A 25,552-nucleotide genomic window follows, 5' to 3' on the forward strand; every position below is an offset into this window, starting at 1 on the left:
TTTTTTAAAAACAACCTTTTGCGCATTTTTCTTTACAAACTTCAATGATTACTGTGTAAACTCAAATGCTTAAACGTCAAGCTTTGCTCTGATTCACTTTTTTCCTGAGAACCGCTTCACGTGGGAGTTTGTTGACGACCAGCTTCTGGTACCTGTGAGCAGATCTTCCTCTCCAGGATGATTGGGCTACGTCCACCATTCCTCTGCGTTTCTTGGCCTTCTCCCAGAAACGGCAGGTTTGACGTCACTTCACAGGTTTTCTGTTGGATTGTGCCGGCCGCTCTGTGAAGTTTACCTTTTTAACCAGAAACGAGACCTTGCTTACAGGTGGGCCTGTTTGGGGTCAATGTGTTTTATTGAATCATCCACGTCAAGGATACCTCTTGAGCAGCTAAAGCAGCTTGACCTCTCTAAGTATTATGGTGTATTTAAAATGTCCCGGGATTCTTGAAGTAACAATGAATCTGCAGCATGAGAATAAGAGTAACAGTCCCGTTCAATGTGCTCATTCTTTCTTTTCTGTTTTTTATCAGGGGGGCTTCCTACCAGTGACTGAGCTTTACACGTGACTTCTGTTACAGTACTGCTGCGTTCCAGTTACCTAGGAAGTGGGAACTCGGAGCTGGATTTGACGTCATACTCGAGGTAACAGCGTTGTACTGTAGTTAAGAAGTCGAAATTTCAACATGGCGACGCCCTGTTTGCAATAGCGCTTACAAACGTCATTGTAAACGTTACTTTCCATAAGTAAACACCACTTTCAATTTGTTCGGTTTAGAGCTGCAGGCGCTGTACAATGCACGTTTACACGCATGTCTTGCTGTTGACGTTAATGGCGGCCATATTGAAACGAGAAGTTTCCCAAATCGTAACTGGAGGTAGTCAGAGTTGCTCCCTGTTTTCTAATGAAATATCTAACTTTGGAGGGCGCTCCAGTTGATTTAAAAAAAAAAACAAAAAACTATAAAGTTGGAATTTCCCATTTTCTAGTACAACTGAAACGCAGCATACTTCCACTGCACACCTTCGTCTTTGCCTTTTGGGCTTCTCGGCTTACTCAGATCAATTTTTTCTTTTTCTGTGCAGTCTGTTCTAGGTTTCTGTTTTAAAGCATTTGAGGTCATTTTACTGGACCAATTTTATTTTACTTATTTTTCTTTTCTTTAGGCTCTCCAATCAACTTGTCAATCCAAATCCATTGATCTCCAGAGGTGAGTGCACTACAACCAGCATGTAAAACCTTGAACTTTTCATAAGGCTCACTTGTTATTAAAATGTCACAGAGTGACCTCACTGACTGAGCTCCACGTATTATTTACATCTTATTTATTATAAGATGTAACTTTCAATGACATTTTATTAACACAGAATCAGCTGTTCTGTTGGGTCTGTTGGTTTTCTCTTGCACTGCCAGTAAATTACTTACAATGTAGGGATGATATTTCCTTTTTAAACAGCGATTGATTTGAATAGTAAGAAGGACTGCTTTTGTTTTGAACAGAAAACCTTTTATTATTCAGTATATTCACCTCGTCTATTCTCTGCAGATAGTGATAACATTGTTCAGTCAGTGCTCCAGGATAATAAACTGCTGAATTGAAATAAAATACAAAATCTTACATTTATATTCCTTCAGTCTTTACAAAATGGCCATTCTTTTTCAGCACCAGAATCAATCACGGCTGAGGTTGTGGGAACTGAGGACTGCAGGGAGCAGACTCAGCAACCTTCTGCTGATGCAGTAAAAGACTGAAATTGACACTTTCACATTCACGTTGAGTGGACATCATGAAGTAGATTGCAGGCTGTAGGATCCAAAGTACTTGTACTTGCAGATGTGAAAAATAAAAACAGCTTGCGGTGGGTTTTGCTGGAAAGGCTGGCCAAATTGGGAAATATTTCAATAACAACTAAAATTGTTGCTGAAAGTTCTCCTTTTGCATTCGTATGTTTGAGTTTGCATTAAATCATACATGCCTTGCTGTTTGTATCATTTTTTATCTCGATCAGGCAGAGCAACGTTTCTTCCTGTTCAAACACACAATCAGGTGTGTGTTTGACTCTGATCTTATCAATCACTTGGCACGACTGCATATGAACAATGGGCGTACTCACCAGTACCTCTGGGTTAAGAGAAGGAGACGCCTTACAGAATGAGAGATTTAGGCATTTTCACACCATCCAAGCATTTATTCTTGGTCCAGAATGGAAACAGGATGGTTGATCATGATTAAGGCACGTCTGTGTGATCTGCTACGTGACTCTGCTACGTGACTCTGCAATAACTTCTCATCGAAGTGCTTCGTCTAATGGGCTGCAGAGGGAAGCTGACTGGATCAGTTTAGGATTACACATCCTCAACTCCTTCCATGTAATTCATTTCCCCTTTCTAAGAGAAGCCCCTCCCACCTCGTACGTTTCATCCTATCTGCTGACTAAATCTCCTCATCAGCTTTTCATTCTTTCATCCTGGCTTGTTGTTCTGGTTGATGACTCATGCTCTTCTATAAGGCTGACCTGTTTGCTTTTTTTATTTCAAGATCTTTACAAGCCATGTGAACCAAAAAAAAACAAAACAAACAAAACCCCAAAACAAAACAGAATACAGGCCAAATTAAAACAGTCACATTTTTATGAGAAAGAAACCATTTTAAAAGAGAGAAACCACACCGCTGTGTAGCCATGAACAAGTTCATGTCACAATTGTTGCTGCAGATTTGATCGCTCGCATCAGGACAGGAAGAGCTCATTTAAATTGGCTTGTTTCCTGGCACGGGCCTCTCACTTGTAGCAGACAAAGTTTCGACAGGTTTGACGCTGGGCCTTTTCCAGAAGCTTGAAATTAGCAATGTGTGTTTGGTTTTATTATCTTGCTGGAACGCTTGGCCGTAGCCAAATTTAAAATATCTGATTTAGGATGACAAAGAAAAATCTGAATGCAGTCCTCCTTTCTTATTATTTTATCTACTTTGGGGGGAAAAAAACAGTATAACTAGTTGCAAAACAGACCCTCAGCTTGATGCTGCTTCCCCCATGTTTGACATCTAATAACTCTTCAATAACCATTTAAAAGCAAACCTTGACTCCTATAAGCTTGTTGTCATTTTTTGTCTCCTCTGTTGTTTTGTTGCTCCCAAACTTTTCTTGCTTGTAAGAATTAAAGTTGTATAAATTATTCTACCCTTAAAAAAAAAACTACTTCTGACTGCAACTTCATAGCCTATATCTTTTATTTTGTGTAATCATTTAAAACTATTTATCAACCTGCCTTCTCTCCTGCCACTGTGGGATCTCCTGATGTCCATCTGTTTTCATGATTTGTCCTGATCTGCAGACTCTAATCAGTCAGTCGGCTAAATGAGAGGATCATCCTTGTAAGGTCTGTCTGTCAGTTACACACAGACATATGAAGGAAATCCCCACGAGTTGAACTTAAGGGCAATTTAGAAACATCAGTCGCTCTGACATGCATGCTCTCAAACTGTGAGAAGAAGCTGGGAAAATGTTTATTCTTTATAAGAAGTTGTGCAGGGTCAAAATTTGACTCTGCACAGCTACAGTACAGCTGCAGCCTGTACTGTAGCTGCAAGGCTACAGTACAGGCTTTACAACCACTGTGGACATGAATCAGAATTTTGGAAGAAAGAAAGAAATTACTCTTTTGTTGTTCCGTTTGGCCGTGATGAATGTGCTGCTCTGTGTCAACGCCTCCTAAACCCTCCATCCTCTGCATGTTGCGTCGGCTGCAGTACTGAGCTTTGCTCTGACAGATGAGAGGAGGAGTCACCGTCTTCTCGTCGAGCCTCCTCCCTGCGTGCCTTTCTGCTCGTCTCTTGTGCATGCAAGCTTGCACAGGTTGCCCTGTGTTTACCCCTCCTATCTGTATCTCGCTCTCCGTCTCTCCCTGCGCCTCCTCCTCCTAATCTCTCTTACAGCCTCACCTGCTCTTTGTACGTTGCGTTATCAGTGTCCTTCTCCAATTTGCGCCCTCACTTTGTCTCCCAACAGCCTTAAACCTTTTCGGTCCGCCCATCTTTGATGATTCCCGCTACTTCCCTTCTCACACTTGCCGTCCGTATGAACGTGAGTCATGCAGTAAACGCTGGCTGGGTTTGTTTGCCTGATTGCCCTCCAGGAATTGCCGCTGACATGCTGACAGCACTGCTTGACCTGGTGGCTGATGTTAGGAGAGGTGAGACACAGTGGGAGAGCATTAGATGATGTAGAGGAGACTCATGAGGCAGGGTGCAGATGCAGAGGAAAGATGAGCTTGCATAAAGACACAGACTGTGTCTGCAAGGGAAAGATAAAGTGCCGGCCATCATTCTTTAAATTATTCAAACAAACGTGTTGTTTGATGAAGCCGCTTGCGTGCGTTCGTATCTTCAGATCAGATTGAAAAATAATTTATAATTCATTTGGGTTTTTATTGTGCGAGCAGTTCAGAAGTGTACTTCACAAACATGGCACACAGACATCAGAAGTAATCAGTGTAATTAAACTTTCCAATTTAAATTATGTGTTTGAAAAGGGGTTTTTAATCTGCAGAGAAAAGAGACGGTTTGACATAGCACTGATTTGTTATGCACTTTTCAGAGTTGCTTTTGCAGAAAAGGCTTATTGTGTTTTCTTGCAGATAATCCTGAACCATACAGCCTGGAAACACAACTCTCCTTTATTGACGTGGGGTTCTATGGTGTTTTTATCTGAAAATATCTTACTCTTCCATTCCCATTTGGGAAAGAAATGGGACATGGTGTGTCTTTGTGACTTTAGTATTCCAAGTTCAGACGTTTAAAGACATATTTACGGTCTTTTAAGCCATAAGCATTACATAAGTTTTAGAGTTGTTGTTTTATTTATATATATATATATATATATATATATATATATATATATATATATATATATATATATATATATATAAAACCTGGATTAAGACAACAATAAAAAAAAAATAGGTTAGCAGCAGAGTTGCTCTCTATTTCACAGTTCACATCATGTTCATTAAAACTGTTGCTGGTTCTATTGGTGATCTTGGCCGTGCGTTTTGTGGACATGGAGGAAGCGTTTGACCGTTTCCTTCAGCAAATTCTGTTAGTGGACTTCAGCACTACGGGGCACCGGGCCGCTTGACAAGAGCCATTCTGGTCGACAGTGAGTCTTAATGAACAGAATCTCTGGGCTCAGCCAACGTGTCGAGGTGATCTGTTCTGGTGGCCTTAAAATCAAGTCTCTGCTTTCTGATGTTGGTTTCATCAGATCAGGATCTTCAGCAGTTCTCAGTTTTCACTAGCCGTAAGCCATAATCCAAATGTAATGGAAATAGACGTTTGAGATATGTTTCTGTTTAATTATTGCACATAATATGAATCTATCACTTTGATTTGTTTTCAAAAGTATTTTATCGATTACGATGCACTTTACCGTGTTCAACTTTGAGCAAAAGTGTTTTCAGAACAATTTTGTTTGACATCTGATTGCAATTTTAGAACAGTACAAACTCGACTCATCAGCATTAGCAGATATTTTGGCACTTAAAGGGCAAGATTCTCATTGACAAATGAATGAGACATTTCCTATATTAGTGGTCGAGAACAGGCGAAACAAAGTACTCAAAGCCAACAAAATAAAAACAAAAAAAGCAAAGTTTTAGTACATATTTCAAGCTGCTACTTTGTTTCTATGAAAGACCTGTTTTATGTTTTGGCTCTACAACAATTATCAGACCCTTTTTTTCCTTTTCCACTGAATCAGAGGGTATTTACATTGAAGACCAGGTTGAAGACCAGACCTTTCTGAAGCGCTCGGTTTCCTCAAACTGAAGCAGTTCTGGCCACCATTTAATTCTAGTAATTTACTGACTTCTCATAACACCCAAAAAAAACACTACTTCAAAATAAAAATCAGGCTATAAAAACACCTCACAGTTAGCATAACTGGGGTAAGTGTGACAACATATTTCTTTTAAGTATATTATTAAGCGAACCACTGATGTACAACAACGCAACTAAAAGAAAAATACTTATAAATAAAATTCTAATTTCCTGTCATGAAGTGAGTGGCTTGTAAAAATAGTTGAAAAGGGTTTTGTTAATGCCTTCTCCGAAAGACTTCTCAGCCAAAAACTCCACACAGATTTTTTTTTTTCCTGCTGCAAACTTAGCCATTTTTATTGCTCTAATATCCCTGGCATTAACATAAAATGCAGCCATGCATGTGAGGTTTTGCATGCATGCGCTTGTTTTTCTTCTAAATGTAGCCACATGCTCACAAGTATCAGAAAATGTCCAGGCTTTGGTCTGCCTTAACCCAATAACTCATAACTCCTCTCTCACACGCATGCACCCGTGTAAACACCAGACATGCGTGCTCTCCCGCACACGCAGAGATAGAGAGAAACACACCCACTTCCTGCATTAAGTCCCGGTCCATTTTCCTCCAACCATGCCCAGCTGCATCCAATGAACATTCCCGGTGCTCTTTGTCTCCCCCAGTCCCTCCCTCTGTATCATTTCAAATTTCGTCTCTAAGCCTTAAAGAGGGTGAGCAGCCAAATATGGCCTGGCTTGTGTCATGAACTCTGTATGACCCGTCTGAAGCTGCGAGGAGAACTGTGACCCAGCCCGAGGCTGAGCTTTGGGCAAACTTTTACATGGTCGGGAAACGAAATGCGACATGCGTGTGCATACACACGCTGTTGCAAATGAGTCTGAGAGGGTTCATGGCCTTTGTGGTGCTAAATATTACAATAAATAGGGTCAGTTTTGCGTTCATTTTTTATAGCTTCCTGATTGTCTCAGCCACAGAGCTGATGGTCCCCTTTTTCCGTCTGTTCGACTTTATGACTTCCTACTAATGTCGTAAAACATTTCAAAAGGGGAACTGCTCAGCATGGACTTTCAACCTGTTATCTCTCATAACTTTGAGCAGCCAGGGTTTACGACAATGGGACCGCCTGTAGCAACAACAGGATGGAACTTGGTAATTTCCTTAGAGCAAAAAGGAAGAGTCTGCACATGGTTTTTGACACCTGTAGAGCCAAGAAAATACCAACTAACACAGCTGCTTAGATGGGACCCGTCAAATGGAAATCATTTCGATGTTAAAAGCACGTTTGATCAGTTGTTGTGCAGCGTTTGCAGAGTCATGCTGATGCTTGGTAGCAGAGAATAGAAAACGGGTAACTCCTGCAGTTGATCTGAGCCGTTAGAAACTCGAGGCCCTCCCTGGCATCTGGCTCCTGGCTTGCTCTCTCTTATTCATTATGCATCTCGCTGACTGCGCTCCACCAGCCCTGCTGTCAGCTCCTGTTTACCTAATTGGGGTTCAGAAGAAGGGCGTCCAACAGGGCAGGAAAACGGAGGACAGAGACGAGCGTACGGTGACCGAGCGAGACAAAGGGGGTTTCAGTAAAAAGGGGCCTTTGGGAACAAAGGCAGGTGGAAACCCTTTTTGCACTTAAAGTAAACAAATTTCCTCCAGCAGAACTGCCTACACTGTTTAGGGGATCAAAAGAACGGAGGATGTTCTACTGCGTCAAAGAGCCCATCTTATGTTCATTTACAGGCTCACATTGTTTCTATTTGAAGGGTCTAAAAGAGGAGAGTCATCTGTTTTAGTTTTTAGGCATGTACAGTCCTGCTGCCCTTCTGTTTATCGGATGAGTGAAATGCTCCTTTTTTTAGCTTTTAACTCTTGGAGGATTTCTGTTTTTATTTTAAGTGTTTTCATGGTGAGGTTCAAACTAGTCAAAGAAGTCCTTATGATACTCGAACATGACTCAGAAGAACTCTCTGAAGTTAGACTCTAAAGCTTTCATAAATATTTCTGCTGTCAACATGTCTGCACTTATGAATCTTTTTATTTTTAATAATGATTGCATCTCTGCAGGTGGAGGTGGAGCTTATAAAGCAGCTGCAGGGGTTTAGCTTGCATGGTTTAAATACTGAAAAAGAGACTAAAACATGAATTACCTGCCTCTATCTCGTTGCAAACGTAAACATAACAATGTGTCGGTGAGTTTGTGTGTAATCTGTTAGACAATATTTGCAAAAATCACTCCCTGAAAGTAGAGTCTGACTTGTTGGAATGATGGTACAAAGTTGGTAAAGCTGTATTTGAGAAGGTGTGTTCCTGTGTGAAAACTCAGCCGGGAGGTTTTGGTCACTCTGACCATGTCCAAAAGGCTCGAATCGATCCAAAGGATCCTATTTGGTGCACCTCTGTACTTTGAAGATAAATTCAAAGCTGAGGAAATAGTTTTTTTTTTCCCATTTTTTTTTGCCACTCCCAAGCACACAGCAGCACATTACTTTTCAAGCGGTGTGTGCAGCAGCATTATTTAAAGGCACTGCAGAATTGGGTTGCTTCTTTTATTCACCAGCCGTGGATAAAGCAGCCTTTTAAAGGAAGACTGATGCGAAAAGTTCTTCTCTGTGGGCTCAATAACACAGTTTAATCAAATTCTAAGCATGTTTGTGTGTGGGGGTTTGAGTCTGTGTATTTTTTTGTGTTTGAAGGACAAAACTCACCTTTGATTGTGTGGGCCCTGTGTGAGCATTTAGACTGAGCTCATCTGAGGGTTTTATAGCGATGTCAGAGCATATCTATCTTTAAAGATTGTGTCTACATATTACACCTGATTATGCCAATACACGTCTTGAGATCAATGGAGCAGAAAAGGAGGTGAGAAAAATCACACATTTTTGAGAAAATTGTGACTTTTTTTCAAATAGTTGGAAGCCATGAAGAAACCGTGTCATGTTTTGAATAGCAGTTTTGGGAGAATTAAAATCTGTGTTTGAATCCAGCTTGAGTCAATCTAAGCTGTTTTGTTTAGGGGAAATTCACAGCTGATTGTTGTTGGTTTCACCAAATAAGATGAAAGTTTGAAAAAAAAAACAACAAATGGCTCCTTAACATCCCCATCACATCACCCTAACCCTACATATTTGAAAAATAGACCTCAGCCCAAGTCGTTTCACAGCTTCATGCCAAGTGCTCAGCCTTCTGTAGAATAGCAAGCACTAATCTTTTCTTTAGCAGTGGAAAGTGCAGCAAGACACGAGAATAAATGGACATGTTGAAACCAACAGCTGTACATCCTTACTTTGGGAAACATGCCCGGAGTTAAATGATTGGAGACATTCATGTCTGCAGGAAAACTTTTCAGTTTCTCCTGGGGCGAGTTTCAGAACTGTCATTGTTTTTAGAGCATGATAATCATAAATAGCATGAGTGATAAGATGGTGACTAGAGCAGCGGAGGACACCGCGCTGGCGAACTGCCTCTACTAGCTGTAACACCCAAAATAAAATCCGTCATTTCTTTGGGCTCCAAGAAAATGTTGTCTTACATTTTGTATTATTATCTTCTGCTTATCTGGAGTACAGTCACAGGGCCAGGGACTAAGCAGACTTGCCTCTCCCCAGCCACTTGGCCGGCTCCTCCGGTAGAATCTCTAAGTTCTCTCCAGCATGAACTTAGTTTAATTCCACTAAAGTTCAGAGTTCACAGGTGATAGAAGATCACCGAACAGAAGCTAACAGCCTTGTTGAAAAATGGGAGCAAAAGCTAAAATCTTCTAACAAAAGCTTTTCAAACTAGATAAGCCAAACAAAATCTTAGTTTTATTGCTTCTTCCCAGTCATACCAGTCAATGAGTGCGGTAAAATAAAAAGTAATGTGAACAAAACGCCTTTGTTAAAACCCCATGGTGACTGAACAAGGAAATTTTGAAGCCTGTTTTCTCCCTAATCTTGTTAGCCAACTTTCAAATGGCCACATCTTTTAATTTTTTTTTTTCTTTTGTTTGACATCATTAGTGAGTTTAGAAATTACACATCCAGAACCTGTAAGCAACTCGAAACAGCGCTTGATGATGCTTGTTCCTGGTTTTATTGTGGTCTGTCATGAATGTAAAAGTGTTTTTTTCCAAGATTTTTCATGCCACATGGGGACCAGTATTCCTCATGAAGCACTCAGTCCCAGTACTTGTCACTTTAAACTGCAGTAGAACCACCAAAGGCATAAATGTGGCTACTGTACACTAAATTCGGACCTTTTTTGAGTTGCATTCATTTTTTAACACATCTCTACTCCTCATAACAATTCTGCACCCAAAAAAACAGTAAGATACAAAAACACACCTTCCCACTCATCTGAGTCACAGTGAACGAACACCATCAGTTAAATCTCAAAGAAGTTAAAAAATCAGCAGGAAGGTGTGATGATTCTAACCGCTTTGAAAATCTGAGACCGACATTGCTGCCACAGTCTGGGTAATCTGATTTGGATTCGCATGGGTTTCCATCTTTAGCAATGTTGCACTGTCTATGTGAAGCCTGGTTTACAGTGAGTCATGAACCTGCAGGACAAGACCCAGATTTAAAGAGATTTTTACAGGAGTAACGTCGATGATTATGGCTTTTCAGCTCTCTGCGTTGCTCCTTTAAGTACCTTGCGGGATTAAATGAGTGCACGACGTATCATATCCATTTAATGACCAACCAGCCGAGATTACAGCAAAAATCCTACCAAATATTTCTTTCTCTAGTTTGTAGTGCAAATATCTTGCAAAAAGACAAAGCTCACAGACAATGATCTTTTCAGCAAGAAATTAGTTTGTTTTAAGATAATTCCTTAACGTTGATGAACACGCTGGTCAATGGGAAGGAGGTGAACCTCGAAGCAGGACAGGAATTATAAAAGTCCAATAAGGTCTTTCCTATTAATTTAATCTAATTTTCCAGTTACTTTCTCTGGTGAAAGTTGAAATTTTAAAGCAATATATCTTAAAATATCTGACTCCAGTGTAATGGACAGTTTTTTTTTTTTGTTTTTTTTTTGTTTTGTTTTATCTAACGAAGCTCTAACTTTCATTAGGGGTTGTTATAACCATGTATTATGTTGTGGTCATATGTGTGCTACGTGTGTGTGTGCAAACAGAAAACCACGACCCACAGGCTTGCAGCTGGCAGCACTTCAACTTTGCGCGGCCCCTGCACACGGCGCCGGCTCTCATTCCCATGGCAACATTATCAAGAGTTCAGCAGCCATGTGGCAGCTGTCTGATGTGTTCCACTGAAATTGCGATTTAGCGTCACCAATTTGAATAAAGATGCTCATCCCATGCATTAACAGGGGAACATGCGGAGCTGAGGGTGAGAACATGGTGTGCAGAGAAGAACAGCGTGCAACAGAAGAGATCGGCCTGGCCGCTCTGGGTGTTCGGAAAGCCTACGTGTTGGGGATTTAGAGTTGGGGAGGAGCAGATTGAGGGAGGAGGCCGGAAGGGTAAGAGCCAGCGTGGGCTCATTCTGAGTGTGTACAGGTGGAATTAATAGGAGGCAACAGGGAAAGACTGAGTGTATGTGCGCCTTCCTGAGGCCTCACGGATTAGGACTTGAAAAAGTCACACACAAGCTTCTGACTAATACTCAGCCATAGCACACGTCTTGTTTCTCATATGTGCTGCAGTTTCGTTCAAATAAACTTCAGCACAGTTTATTTAGGCATGGAAACCTAAGCGCTGAGGTTTCCATGCCCCACACCCAGAACATTTAACTCTTCTTAATTTCTCATATAATCACCCTTTTAATAATGAAATGAGACTGTGACTAAATACTGACAGCTGTTGTGAATCAACACATTCATCTCATGTTCATGTTCTATCCTGATGTGCTTCTACATATAATGGATTACTCAGGTTGTTTCAGAAAAAAAAACAAGTGAACTTTAAGGAAAGAACAACTTGATCTCGGAAGTGAACTGGAAATAACAGACAAAACTGTTTCTCCCCCTCCGGCACCAGTGAGTCTTGAAACTCTGGCTTCATTTCATCCCTCAGCTTGTCTTTACAAGACGATTGACAAGAAAAATCTAAAAGTCAGAGCATATTTGGTCCAACAACGCAACAAGTCAGAGTGGTTGTAGTGTCTTTTACCCTTCTACAGACAGCTCAATACAAAACAAAATACTGTCTGGAGTGGAGATTCAAGTGAAATCAATTTAACGAAAAATACTTTGATCCATTCCGAAGGGAAATTAAATATTGTTGTAACACATCATCCAAGTATCTCCAGAGCAGAATGGTGACGCTGTGGGCAGGAAGAATCTCAGATAGTAGTGAAGTCTTGCAACAAATCTGAGAAGACCTCTGACTGAATATTGTTGCTGAATAGAAACTTTTAAAAAAAAATCTAGTTCAAATAATTAATTTAGCAGACTGTACTGTTTGATAATTAGGATCAATTGGAATGTATATATGATGGAAATGAAATGATGTTTTTTGCTAAGTGCCTGTCAGACAAGAAAGGAAGAAAGAAAGAAAGAAAGGAGGACAGTAAGGAGGGTAGCTCATTGTTTTCTGGGAGGGGGCTGTGAGTGTTTGTGTACGTGCGGGTGGCTGTGTGAGCTCTGGTGGAGGTGGGGACGAAAGAACAGGATGCACAGCCCTTGAGGAATGTGTGCAGCTTGGTGGCATGCCTGTGAAACTCATCCTTCCCTCCCTTTCCTTCTATGTTTTCTTTCCTCTTTCTTGTCTTTGCGAAGTCCCCTCTTTGCTGTTCCCTCTGTACGGGACATGAGTCACATAGGCACCAGGGAGGAGATGTGTAGACTGAGATAGAGAGTGAAATTAAAGAGGAGGAGATGGTGATGGGCAGAAGTGTGCCTGGGTTTTTTTTAGGGTGTGGGATATTAGAAAAAAGATGACAGAGATTACTTTCCAAAGGAATGACAAGGGACCGGAGAGAGATTGAAACTGAACGGGGCAGAACATCCACTGCTTCAGAGTTGGCATTTCTATGTTCTTCACTTCACATCTTGCTCCTGCTGCATGAGTCATATTTACCCAAGAATATCAAGGGAACTCTGAGTGACAAATCAAGACTCGCGACTTGAGACATGATGGCCTCAGAGTTTTTCTTTTCAGGAATCCCTGAAAAGAAAAACTCTGAGATTTTGTTCCTAACTCAGTTGGACCTTCGATCTCGCATCATGTCGTTTCAGCAGCACCAAAATCAGCTTTTTCTTTTCTTTTTTTTTTAATTTCCGATGCAGCCTTGGGCATGTTATCTTCCCATTCATTTCATCCACATTCTTTTCCCATGTTAAAATGGTCCCTTCTTTATTTTGCCCTCTCACACCCCTTCCTTTTTCCCCTCTCCGTCTCCTGGCCTCCACCCCCAGTCCCAAAAAAGGCAGCTGCTCTCCATTTGTCCTGATTATTCTGTAAACCAGAACAGTACACACCATGTAACAGTACAGCACAGACTGCACTTCATGCACTGCATGCTGCGTACTGTGGCTCTGCATGGCAAACCAGCCCCAGCAGGCCCGACTTTCTTCAGCCATTATCCGTCGGCCTGCTCTGTGCCATGCAGCCGTTTGGAAAAATCGCTTCCCCTTTCTGGGTTTTCCATCCTCTGATGAAGTGGACTCGTCCCCAAATATTTATTTTTTTTTGTAAGAGAGGGGAAAAATGCAATTGGAAGGTGTTTTTTTGTTTGTTTTTTTGTTTTAAATATGAAAAGGCTGGCTTAGTTAGTGACAGGGTTCGATTTTAAGCCTAAGTTGTGGGTGTTCCCCATGATCTCTTGATTTCTGATCATTCTTTCTTAAAAATCACTACAGCATGATGTGCCTTGGTAATCTTTGGCAGTTCTATTTAATCTGCTAATCCTTCACGTCCTGTTTTTCAGCTCAGAGGTCTGTAAAACCAGATTTTTTTTTTTTTGCTTAAATCATAATGACAGCTTGAGCGACACATTTAAAGAAACACAGGGTCTTAAAATATAAATATACAACTGACTTCAACACAAAGGCGATAAATTAAAGCAACAACATATTGAGTTTTGTGAATGAATTTATTCAGTTAGTACTTTCTCACGTTTTGTCACAGTCACATTACAAAAAAACATTTCGTGTTTTATTTGAAATTTAGCTGACGGGCAAAAATGAACATAACTGTGAATTTCATTTGGTTTTCAAATAAAATACACAGCTTTTGTGAATTTTATTTGAAAACCAATAAAATTGTTTTTTATTGGTTCAGCCTTTGTGTTCACTTCTGGCAAATTAATGCTGAGGACTGAACACAAATGCAGTGCTTGCTAGTTCTCATTGTATAGCTGCTCCAGCCCCTTCAGCCTGGAAGAAGAGCATCTCTTTTTTAATTCAAAGCCCTTTTTGCACTGCACCGCTGGACCCGACCGGGCCCATCGTTTTTGCATCAGCGCTTCCAGCCCAGTACCACCCCGCTTCCTGGATCCCCGAGAACTGTGGCTCCAATCGGGCGGCCAGACCGGTCTGGAGGTAGCTGTTGATTGGTTCATTGGCTGCGGGGGTGGGACAAAAATCAGATTACTAAATCAGCATATTGACTGTCATTTCAATATGCTGCATCAATAAATTCCCGTCATAATCTATTCTTACCCTAGACTGAGATTACAATCGCCTCTTCAGCCAAAGATTTTAATGGTAAATGTAAATAACATTTCTCCAACTCAACCGATCAGAAGTCGGCAAGGCTGTGAACGAGGGGATTTCCGCATCTGGCGTCGCTCCAGTTGGGAAATCCCGCCTACCGCAGCGGTAGTTCAGCTGGCCTCGTCCAGCTCAGAGACCAAATTCAGATGAGATTTTATTTTATTTTTTTTAAATTAAATGTAAATTTGAGGTAAATTTTTCCCTCAACTTCCTCGCTCTCGAGCACATCCAGAAAAAATGGGACAGGAGACCCAAGAAGAAAACTGTTCTGCGGTCGCTGGGGAGATGCCTGGGTAGCTTTAGCAATAACGACCAGGGCCATAGTACCAATAGGACCGGGTCCAACGGAGCCGGGCTGGGCCACACCGGGCCAGGCCAGACCCTGCAGTGTAAAAGGGCTTTACAGTACAAGTGCAGAACCATTGTCAATTCTGTTAGATTAATCTGAAGACTACACTGAAAAGTTTACTTTTTAATTATGTTAAATTAGACTCCAAGAAGCGAGAAAATGAGAAAATACATTAAAGGTTAGGGTTAGGAAATTTTTAGAAAATGCTTTAAAAAGTTAAGAGATCTCAGAGTAATCTGTGAGTCTTCCAGCTTTAAAATGTGTCTTTCAGAAAAAGGAGGGCCGAAATATGCAGGCTGGTCGTTTGTCTCTTGTGCGGTTGGTAAATGTTTGTTGTCTGATCTCTGGTAACGTTGGCAACCAGCCTCGGGCGTCACAGTCCCCAATCATCTGATTCTGTTTTAGCAGTCACGATGCCTTAATTGAACGGCACACATTGAACCAGCTCACTGAACTGCTTTCATGTGGACACACACGACAGTTTGACAAGGTGCTGAAGAGGAGGTGTGGAGGCGGTGGGTTCCAGGATACTGGTCTGTTCACACAGCTTCAGTGTCTGGTAAACATCCCACACACACCCTAAACATGCATGGAGAGGAATGCCAGGAACCAAAAGAAACAGCTCTCCTTAATCGCACAGGGGGAAGGAGGAATGTTTTACCTGTTTTGTCCCACTTTTATTCCAAGCAACTACTTTATTATATTGTGCAGAACTGCACTAGCTTGTTCTGCACGATTTTTGTCCTGAACGTTCTGTACAAACTGCTGAAATGCAAAAGGCAGACGAGAGAAGAATTTGTGAGGAAAGCGCCACAAATGACAGAATAGGTTGTTACATTGTCTGTCTGTTATTTTATTTGTTTTTACAAAGGTGACATAAAAGCCCAAGGTCACGTTTTTGGCAATTATAGAATAGAATAGAAATACACTTAATTTTCCCACAGAGGTGAAATTCAAGTGTAACGGCAGCATCAGGATATATAGATATACAAAAATTTCCCTTTTGGGAACAACAACATACCTTTGCTATTATACAATGAGTTTGATAAAAAAAAAAAAAAAGCTCAAATTAAGGTGAAATTGTGTGAAGAATGCAATTGCTGATTTTAAATATACTGTTGTCAGCAAATACTTTGCTAGAGCAACATGCAGGTTACAAATAATTTACAAAGATTTTCCATGTAGCATTTAAATGATCATTCCTGTATTTACTTGGGATCATTCTGAAAGCACTATTAATATATATATATATATATATATATATATATATATATATATATATATATATATATATATATATATATATATATATATATATATTTGTTTGTTTGTACCCTTTGAGACTAGACCAATATCTATAGCAGGTCATGCTGCTGTTTAGGGGCCACAGGAAGTGGCATGTGCAAGTACAAAATGCTGTTTAATCTCCTATATCAAAATGGGAAAAAAACACATCTGCTTCACTGACACCATCCTGACAAAGGAAAAGTAAATGTGGTTTTTTTGAATACTTTTTATTTATTTTTAAAAATAAATTATAATTTAAAATGTGATTTATATTTCCAAGCCATACAATTAATAATCTCTGTTCTTTATCTTTATGATTTTGGATCCTTCAGGTCACTTCCTCCAGGTACACATCTAAACATGGTGGCATGCATAGATGTATCTTCTTTTAGATACAACAAACAAGCATATGGCCAATATGCTTAAAGTGTGTTGATCCTCCTTTTACTGCAAAAACGACCCTGACTGGTCAAGGTTCTGGACTGGACCTCTGTCCCCTGACCTCACTGGTTCATATCGGTGTCGCCTTCCTTGCATAGTGGATCCTGGTACCACGTGCTCCTTATGTAAGCAACATACATGCACCCGGCCATCCATTAGACCAGGTAACTTCTTCCACTTGGTCCGGTCCTGATGCTCTTGTTCTCTTTCAATGGTGGATAGAGATTCGGCATGGGCACCCTGAGTATTTAGCAGCTATGAATCCCCAGAGCAACAACATAAAATGGCCTTCTAACACATTTCTCAGAGAACTGTCTGAGAAATGTCGGCAGTTTAAACTAGAGTAAATCATCTGATGGATCAAACCACATGCAGGGACCATCCATCACCTCATGCATCAGTGATCCTCAACTGTTTCTTATTCTTTACGGTTCCTTCTTTGGCCCCATTCTGACAGGAATACCTCACAAGTGCAGTAATTTAGAGATGCTTTGACCCAGTTGACTAACCATCATGTTCTGGTTCCTGTCAAACTTGCTTGTGATTTGTCATTTTACAAAAACTTTCTGGTTAAAATGTTTACTTGCCGCCCCTAGATGTATGTGCAATTTGGCTACTGTAGAACCTGCTGCAGAAGGAATGTAAGGTTTCTGTAGCAGTAAAGATGATGAGCATAAATTCGCCTTCACTGTCTATGACAAACTGCCTTGGTGGAGCGCTCTAACAGTCCTTCAATCTGAAGAGTTTCAGACAGATTGCAGCGAAACAGCACTAAAGACGCCATAAAAAAACAATAAAGCCAGCTAATCTTCTGTAATAGCTGCAGACATGTCAGCACCACCAACCTCCATTTGTTGGCTGACAGGTAAAAGCTGGTGGGAGAACCGTGGGTGTCGTTCGCGCCGGAGTTCAGATTTCATCCGTTGTTCTTCTCCGCCCGTTCTGCTGCTCCGATTCCCGCCTCTGCGTTGGTGTGAGTCCGCTGTCGGATCCAAGGGCGAACAAAAAGGGAAACTGCAGAAGGTTGTCAAGGCAACACAGGAGACCCCTCTGCCATCCGCCCCCTCAAACACGCACTCACACAGGTACAACGTGTAGCTCGCAGACGTGTTGCGAATACGTCATCTCGCACATTTGCAGCGTGAGGGAGAATCGTGGGATGGAGCTGAGGAACCTTTCACGACTTCAGCAGATGAGTGGGCAACTCCAGCTGACGTAGTGTCACGAGTTTTATTTATGGAGGCCTCAGTGGCCGTGTCCTATTTTAACACAACACAGTGACGGCTTAGTCACAGATTACAGTATATTTGTCTTTAAGTTTGCAGGAAGCTTCCTAGCACAGCTTTCTAATCATTAGATTGCTCCTCCTCTTAACCCCGCATGTGTTTTTCCGATGCCGTCTGCCTGTCTCATGTGTCATTCATGTGTTCGCTCAAAGAGCCTTGACGCAGTTTTAATAGCTGGGCGTGCCCACGCTTCTCATGCAAATGTGGGGAATAGCAACTACAAGGCAAAATCAAGACAAACATTCAAAACAAATGCCTAATTAGTAGCTAGGGGATTCAGATGGAGCCACAGTGATGGGAGTCGATTCTCTGGAGGGAGGGAATGACATAAATGTCAGGCTTTAAAGATGTGTTAATGTGCACTTTGTGGTACAGAAGAGGCATCGGAGACTGGCTCAGCTCGCTTTGTGTGCGTGCTCACATCAGCGACAGTACATGAGTGCAGTGTCAGCTATTCCGGAGCTTTATGTGTCTGTAAGTGTTAATTAACTACAAAATGAAGCGAGCATTATCAACTGGAGAAATGGATGAGAAGCTGTTAAAGTGCAAACACCTTGCCCAGTCATGCAAAAAGATCTGACTGACGCCGTCGAGTTCTGCTCTCGCTGGTGGAATTAATGATCAAAGGATTATTATATGATGTCGGATCGCAGCCCAGGGTGAATTAAAAATTAACACGCCAGATGTTACCAATGAAGGCCGGATTAGTCAGGAAGTGGAAGGCGTATATATACAGGAAACAAACTGACCCTGAGCACTTTTATTTTTTTTTTAAGTCTCGCTGCAGAGATTTTTATTCCAAACTTTTGATATGTCTGCATTTGCTTAGGAACTCTGCACATGTGTTGGCCGCTTTTATTGTTCACTCAGTAGCAGACAAAATAACATGCGTAGGAGAATGAAAACACGCTACGTTTGTACACCAGCAAAATGCCACGTCCGTGTAAGCACTTCAAGATTCCAATACTAATTAACCCTCCCCTGGTTCCTGCCAAGTGTAATTTACTCGCCCTGCGTGTGTGTCCCCACAGAAAGATCTTGATTAAGACACACACCCTTTCAGAGGGCCACACCAACGTCTTATCATGACGACTAGGAAGGAACTGACGCTGACACAAGGGATGGGTCAGCATGTGACGGGAGTCAGCCATGTTTTGGTTTGGGTAATTTCCTCTCTGAAGTTTTGAGGTGGACACAGACTATTACATTTCTTCAAACTTGATTTAAAGAAAAGAAAAGGCTTTGATCTTGCATTCACAGAAGGACATACAAGGTCAGATGGCAAATAAAAACTTGACTGAGGAGTCAACTTGTCGTAAAACTCCCAAGATTAATGGAGAGGGAAAAAGCCTTGGTGAGGGGCAGATTAAGAAATACTATTGTTAGCAGACCATTGTGTTTCGCTGGTAAGTCTCCTAATATTTTCTAGAGTTTTAAGCTGCATTTTACCACAAGTCATGAAGGGGAACTATAAGCAAAGATGGGGAAGAAGGAGCTGTGGTCACATGAAATGAAAATGAAATTTTTTAACCAACGTGCAAACTGCCTATATGCAATCTAGAGTTACAATATTCCCATATTGAAACATGATGGTGGCAGCAAGATGCTGTGGAGATTTGTTTCACTGGAGACAAAGAAGCTGGTCACAGTTCGTGATCACAGGGATACAACTAAGAATATAAATCCTGGACTTAAAGCCAGCTTCAGCATCAACAATAAATTGAATTAAGCTGGCATCAAAACATCTCCTCAATTCATTTTCGTCGTTATCGTTGAGGATATTTGGGGGAAGAAATGGGTGAAGAAAATGATTCAAAATGTACGAGTAAAGGAAATACACATGAAAGGAAGAAGTCTTGAACATATGTTTAAAATATGGCTAGTTGCTGGTGCAGTTGTGTTTGCACTTCTCTTTCCTTCTTCAGTGGTGGTCCTGTGGCTAGATAACCCCAGTCAGACAGCCACGCACGATACAGATCTGACTGAGATAAGAGGCTAGGGTGCTTTCCAGATACACACACACACACACACACGCACACGCACACACACACGCGCACACACATGCACACACGCCAACATACAACCAAACAACACATGTTGAATTCAGATGACCAAAATTGTAAGAGCATATCCATTGTTGCACTCCACCCATTCATACTCAACAGCTTAAAACGTAGAATAGGAACAAACCAATTAAGATCTTCACCAATTTGCCTTACCTTGTATAGTATTTAGAAAGCAGTCATGCAAATTTAGAAAGAGAACAGCACAGGCAGTAAACAAAATATCTCGGAAGGAGCACTAAAAAGAGATGCGCTATAAAAAACAAATGTGTGAGTCGCTGTGACTCAATTATCAGTTATTATGTTGAATATCTAGTGTCAGCATTAAGCTTATTATGCCCAATTACCTTGTTTACTGCTGTGATCTGCAGCAAGGAGAAGTCACTGTTAGTTAATTGACTGTAACTGCACAATAAAATTAAAAGGCTAATCTTCCAAGAGCACTTTACCAACTGAGCACAGGGTATTCAGATGACTCTAGGTTCCCTTTATGTGTAACAATAAACAGCTACAATGGCACAATAAATGTATCCTGTTTGTTGGATGCTGACTGAAGCACAAGGCCCCATAAAGTGGATCATAATCCGCCAGATCAATCACTTGCTCTGGCTCTTAATTTATTGCAAAATCTCGGGTTCAATGTCTGTTTGCCTTCACTTTGGTTTGCTTTGGATTCATTCCTGTGGGATTCCTGCAGTTATAGAAATACTGTATATATCAAATTTGACTTGAATTTGAGCCTCTGTCTCTAAGTCTCTCTGAAACTTCAGGAAGTCATTACATCGCCTTTAACAATGTTTTCACCAGCATTACACTGAAAAGTAGCTCCTGTAATGAGCTCAGCTGATGCGAAGTTCCATCAGCTGTTTGCTAATTGCTGCTGGCTAGTCTGAAGGAGCTGAGTATGGGGAATGGGTGCTCGGTAATGTGGAACCACCCATTGAAACTGCAGCTCCAAGGAGGAGCTTCATTCTTGGTCCCCCCAAGCTGATTGGTTGCCAAGGGAGATTCAAGGATTTTTCAAGCATGCATGAAAGAATCAAAGCAACACTCCAGGTATGTTTTTGATGAGAACATGATATAAAACTAAAAAAAGGTTGATTTTACATAAAGCTGCCCTTCAAGAAAGGTAAAAATACAAAGCTGTCTGTAAACGAATTGCACTGAAGAGTGTGATAGTGGAGTCACCAAGTCCCCATAACAACCATTATAGGCGATTCACATGCCAACTGGTTGTTTGAAAGTGATCCCAGAAACAAAAAAGCATTTTCTGTACTTTTATTGCAATTGGAAACATGTGGAGAACACTTAACTCAACTGGGACTTTAAGTGGAACCGTGTGCTCTGATCAGATGTGACTGAGATTGATTGTTCAGCAACATTCCAGGTGGATTTGGTGTAAAACATGGCATAAATATGTGGGTAATCACTTCACACCCTCTGTTAAGTGAGGTGAAAGGTCTGTGATGCTGTGGGCCTCTTGTGGTTCCAAAGGTCCCTGGGAATCATGTTAAAGTGTGTGGCATAAAATGTTAGGACATCTTTAATCAAAATGTACTGGCATTTACAATTAATTTTAACATTAGGCAACATTTTTTTCAGCACTATAATATTGGTAAGTAAGTTCAGAAATGATTTTCTAAACAGAAAAACAGCCAGTATCCAGACCCGGGTTTTGTGGTAAAGCTTTGGAATGGGAAGACAAGAGTCTGTAAGTGGGGAATTAGGAGTTTACATAACTGAAAGTAACTGTGCAGAGATGAATAGCCAAAGAACCCCTCTATTTGTGCTCCAGTCTAATGAATTTTTATAGGAAAACACTGTTAACAGAAGGGGGTTGTACAAATAATTAACAGTAATGGAAGCAATATTTATGCCAGTGTGAATTTCTCCGATGGTATTTTTTTCCCCCCAACTGAATAAATGAATCGATTCAATTTGAGATCATGCCACACCATTAAAGGAATAATTATTATGAAGTGCTTTTACCAGGGGGACAATAGCTGTGACCTGAAAATACATATTACAATTAACAGCATGTCCCTATTTCCACTATTCCATTGTTTTGAAAAAAAGAAAAACAGTCCAAGGGTGTTGCGTGCCCACAGCAGCATCTTTATTTTTAATCTGTGTAAGCGCTGCTTTTGTGAAACAGCCTCCAGATGCTCAGAGCTGACATAATGACATATTGCACCCTCAGCTGGTTCACGTGACTGTCAAACTGAATTTACAAGGCGACGGATTCACAGGCCCAGCTGAACACCAAAGGAGAGCTCCGGCATATGTGCAGTGGTCTACCACCGATCGGGGACAGGTGGGCTTTGTCCTGTCACTCATCACGTTCTGGTCAAGTGTTTGCTGCATAGATGTGATCCATCTTGGAGCTCCTTGGGGGTTAATGTTCAGACTGGAGTGTTGACGGAGGCAAACAATTTAACTCGGTATTTATGAGCTGCAAAAGAATGTGTTGAGACACAGTCATTTTTTTCCCTGTAACTCCACCTTTCCGTGAGGATCTCGGCCATCTGTGTGTGACATGTGGGCTTCTCTCCTTCCCAGAGGTGTCTGGATCCAGACGGCTCCCACTCAGGTTCTCAATGTGGCTTCACTAATCTGCTGTAATTATGTCTCTCAGCCGGCTCACTCCTATTTGCACACATGTATTGACTGCCCTTCTTTCTCCTCTATCTCCCTCTGCCTTTTCTTCAGTTTTTTTATTTATTTTTTATTTATTTTTTTATTCTTCTCAGGGGACCAGAGTCGTGGGTGCCTCAGGGTATCAGGCTGTGCATCTGTGACACAAAGTTACCCATGCAATGGGACGTAAACCGTGCCAACATAAAGCTCCAAGGACTACCTCCTAATGATTCAGGGTGAAAAAAAATATGCCTTCGTGACTCGCCTTAAAGTGAAAGGGCTTCCCAGTGCAATAAATATACACGTCCTGCTCGTCACGCAGCTGTGACGCATAGATTGCGTGTGTCGTCAACCATTTCGCCTGAGGAGAGGTGTGGTGATAAAGTACTTTAACTGACAAAGTAAATGCACACCACCTGCCTGGTTAAATGTGAGGTTAGTTCAAGGATATGTTTACAGAGAGGAAGAGTTAAACCTTTAGCGATTTTAATCCAAAACAACACACAGATTAAATAGTAAACCAATAGTCGGTAGCTGTATGGTCTTTTAGTCAAGAGTACAGATTCAACTATTAATTTAAATTCATCACGATAAACTTAATCGCCATAGTAATCAAACATTGGTCCAAATTCAAACTCAATCAGTTGCAGAAACTAACCAAAAGATTTTTTTTTTAGTGGCAACAACAGAAATAGAGGTATGGAAAAACCAGGATACAGCTAATTAATTAACTGATTAACAAAGCTTTACATTTTCAAATTTATAAAATGCTTCCTTGCTCAATTTAATTGGAAAAAAATAAATAAAAATGTTATCTAAAGTTTAAGTTTCTAACAAGTTAGTATTTGACTTGTGAACAGTTCTTGACAAGCCTTAAGTTTTTGCAAAAATTAATAGTGCCATCGAGAGAGGCCCGGTATCTGGGTTCAGGTCTATAGCCCAGAACTTTCAGCATTTAACTCTGCGTTTCTTTATCCATAACAATACAATGTTTTGTCCAAGCATGCCACTTTTGAATGTCTGTCACTCATTTGCCTTATCTTCCTAAAGCAACACCACCATCAAAAACCCCCTGAAATTTACACAGTGGCTTTCAGCTGCAGCGTGCCCCTCATCAGAGGTCCCCTCCTAGTCATCCCATCTGAAATTCTCTGGAGGCAAACCTCATGTGACATTGTGTGAATGACTCAGTTTTTTCAGAGTCACCATGAGTGTCGTTATCATGCCACTCTAACCTCTGTTGCATTTAATCCTCCTTCTATCCTTCATATTCTGAATATATACAGAGGACCATGGTGCAGGGAGACGTATGATCTTCACAGATCCTGGTATTTAGCGTCTTTCACACAAAATGTATCATGTAGATACCTTTTGTTCGGCTGTACTACTCTATACTTTGTGTGTTTTCATGCATATTCTAAAAATACTTTCCAAATTTTCAAAACTCAAAGAGAGATTAGACCTCACAAGTGATGCATCCTTTAGTTTGAGTTTTTAATCATTTTTTTATTTTTTTTGTTATGCAATAAAGCCTTATCTAATGAAGGTTACATTATTCCCAGTTCAGTTCAAGCTACCCATTATGCAGGAGGAAATCAAAGTCTATTCCAGGAAACAGATACTCATAAAAAGTTACCTTTTGAACCATATTGTGTTATATAAGGTTTTGGGGAAGTTCATAAAGTACACTACATTTACATACTATAAAATGAGAAGTGAGCAGGTCTCCATGCAGTAATTTTAGAAATTGTGGCTTTGCCTGACACAAAGGACATGAGAAGAAAATGAAAAATGCATTCCATGTAACAAAAAGAAAAAAAATCCCAAGCTACTTTAATTGCTTCTAACCTTTACCTGTCCGTTTCTTTTTGCTAATTATAGATTATTGTTGTGGTAGGTATGTTAGGTTGAACTTTGTTTAACCTTGTGACAGTTTTTATTTGTTGAAAAGGTAGGTTGGTTTTACAAGATAAACCTGTTCCTTTCCAAAAAAAACAAAAAAAAAACAACCTCTCTGTGGAGCGTCTGGCCTCCATGTCAATGCGTGTGAACCCCGCTGAGCTCATTAAACTGTTAATATTGCTGTATTCCTCCTCGCAGCACCTCAAACCTCTCAAGATATTGCATGCTCACTGGCTTAAACACACAGTCCTCCCCTCACACATGCAGACACTCACCCAAACGCACATACAAAGCCCTGCAAAGCTTCCCTGACCAAATGCATGCCTGACTGACTACTTGTGCACATACTAGCAAACACACACAGAGGACTGCTGCACAGCACTCTTATTTAAACTGATGTGAGTGCTGTCACGACATCCGACTAGTCCTATTTGTTCCACTGAAGCCTTGGCGTGAGAGAGCAGGGTCACCCCACTGGCTCTCATGCAAATCCATTCAGCACACACACAAGGAGCACACACACTCTCTCAGATCCACACACATCCGCAGATACACACGCAAGCACTTAATAGTCCTTCAGATAAGCAAGGAGGCAGAAAAGAATACGTGTACTTCAATTGTCCAACCAGCCAACCAACCAACCAACCAACCAACCAAAAAAAACAAAAAACGTCAACAATTTTGAGACAAAGTAAATAAACCCAATGGGAGAAAAAAGTAAAAAAAAAAAAAAATATATATATATATATATAATTATATAAACACTTTGTGAAACTGGCAAACACATTGTGGCACAATTCATTTCTACAGTAAATAAGATAATTAAAAATCATCCTCATGGTTTTTATGAAAATCATGCTGCTCACTGCTGGCCTCAGATGGTAGCAAAAGGTACTGCAATGTTACTAATCATTAACTTTTATTAATTTTTGGCTGACTACAATATCTCAATAATTTGTACAATCTTTAGTGGTGTTCAGAACTCACTAATTTACATATACTGTTAATTATTAATGGGGAAAGTGTTTATTTGGTGTGATTAATCAGCACTGACACAAGGAATAAAAACCCCACTGAAATAATTTTCTCATTCT

General features: G+C 40.7%; 1 long non-coding RNA gene across 2 annotated transcripts; it reads left to right on the plus strand.

The window, feature by feature from the left end:
* Positions 1 to 98: 98 nt before the first annotated feature.
* LOC122833284 lies at positions 99 to 1,919 on the plus strand. Of its 2 annotated transcripts, none has more exons than XR_006370951.1 (4): positions 99 to 327; positions 534 to 645; positions 1,168 to 1,211; positions 1,665 to 1,919. It is a non-coding gene; the product is annotated as an uncharacterized LOC122833284 (long non-coding RNA). The 2 variants fall into 2 exon arrangements; XR_006370952.1 differs by having other exon boundaries at positions 99 to 236.
* The last annotated feature ends 23,633 nt before the right edge of the window (positions 1,920 to 25,552 follow it).

This window comes from Gambusia affinis, linkage group LG06, assembly GCF_019740435.1.
Source record: "Gambusia affinis linkage group LG06, SWU_Gaff_1.0, whole genome shotgun sequence".
Taxonomy (NCBI): domain Eukaryota; kingdom Metazoa; phylum Chordata; class Actinopteri; order Cyprinodontiformes; family Poeciliidae; genus Gambusia; species Gambusia affinis.